The sequence below is a fragment of the Aplysia californica genome, unplaced genomic scaffold, assembly GCF_000002075.1.
Source record: "Aplysia californica isolate F4 #8 unplaced genomic scaffold, AplCal3.0 scaffold00043, whole genome shotgun sequence".
NCBI classification, from domain to species: Eukaryota; Metazoa; Mollusca; class Gastropoda; order Aplysiida; family Aplysiidae; genus Aplysia; species Aplysia californica.
In genome coordinates this window covers 1,293,257-1,294,262 of record NW_004797313.1, presented here as the reverse complement: position 1 = coordinate 1,294,262, position 1,006 = coordinate 1,293,257, and positions in this window count along the sequence as shown.

Here is a 1,006-nt window from a genome sequence, read left to right as displayed (position 1 = left end):
TACTACTACTACTACTACTACTACTACTACTACTACTACTACTACTACTACTAGTAGTAGTAGTAGTAGTAGTAGTAGTAGTAGTAGTAGTAGTAGTAGTAGTAGTAGTAGTAGTAGTAGTAGTAGTAGTAGTAGTAATGGCTGTAAAACATGTTGTTTTAGCAGCAGCAGTAGTTAGAAGTGTTAGTAGACGTCGTAGTTGTTGTGAGAGTGATGTATAGATAATTATTGCTGTTACTTTTGTTTGGCAGCTTATTTCTAAGGGGAGATAGGGTAATATTCTGAAGTAGATAGTTTACGGAAGATAGTCTGCTAGCATAACGACTCACGACTGTGTTACGGGGGTTTGAATCCCCGAGGACGAGATGCATTTCCCATTATCTGTTGTGTTGGCAGATCTAGTGTTAATTCGAGAGTCTATAATCGCGTTCCCTTACAAATGGGAGAACAAACAGAAATAACTATCATCAATCATTTTCTCCTTTTTCAAGCCGTGCTTCTTAACCCACAAAAACTCCTGTATTTTTCTTGGATTCCACCCCTTAATCCCGTCAACCCTCTCCAAATCTCGTTTCAATCCATCACCCCACCAGCTACCATTCTTAGCCCTCGCAAATTTCTCCGTTTTTTCATAGTCCAGGATAAAGGTTGTCCCACTCTCGTTCGACCATGCAGTCCGGTAGATTGGACCAAGACGTAAAATAAGACAGGCCTCTAAACACACTTTAAACGGTTTTCTAAATGAAAAGAAAAAGGAGTGGGTCATTCAGTAGTCGTCAACTTCTCTAGTTATAATCTTGCTATAATTTTGCCTATTTTTTATCTGCTTCTGGCGGCACACCCAACACTGCTTAATATATAGTGAGTGCTGAAAATGAAAATGATACAAAACCCACAAAAACAAACAAACAAACACACTTGTTCTGCAAAATCTAATCTGGTAGCTGGAGAATTCGGAAAATAAATAAAGTTAATAAATAAACAAACAAATAAATAAATAAATAAT